Consider the following 540-nt stretch of genomic DNA (forward strand, 5'->3'; position numbering starts at 1 on the left):
TAGATCCTGCCCCATTGCTCAGGTAGGTGTGTGCTTTCATTCACAGAGCCAGTGAGCCTGGCTGGGGTCGGATAACCAGCCCGCACCGCCCACCACCCTCACCCGTGCTGGCGGGTAAAGAGGGAGCGCATTTGGCATGTGTGCACTGACTGAAAAGTAACTTTGCACCCTGACTACTGGGCAAAAAATCCGCGCCTTCCCACGCTGCGGATAGTAACCCTGTAGGCTGCGCAGAACACTCGTCTGACCCGGGCGAGCGAGCGCCTTCCGACTTGGCCAGGCGATTCCGGCAAGGCTGGAGCCCCGCAGAGCCCAGCGTTCGGGCAGAAGCCAGGAGTCGCAGCCGAGGAGAGTATGCTTTGTCGCCCTCCGAGCGACTTTGGGCAAGTCATTTTGCTTCCTAATTTTTCTGTTTAATCCGGGTTGGGAACTGAACCGCCGACCGGAGCGCAGCGCGTCTTGAACTTCGTCCAAGCGCGACCTGGGGACCCCGGCGAGCAGGGCCGGGAGCTCCCTCTGCTGGAGCGCGGCGGCGGCGCT

This window comes from Tupaia chinensis, unplaced genomic scaffold (genome assembly GCF_000334495.1).
Source record: "Tupaia chinensis unplaced genomic scaffold, TupChi_1.0 Scaffold145093_1, whole genome shotgun sequence".
In the NCBI taxonomy this organism is placed as follows: domain Eukaryota; kingdom Metazoa; phylum Chordata; class Mammalia; order Scandentia; family Tupaiidae; genus Tupaia; species Tupaia belangeri.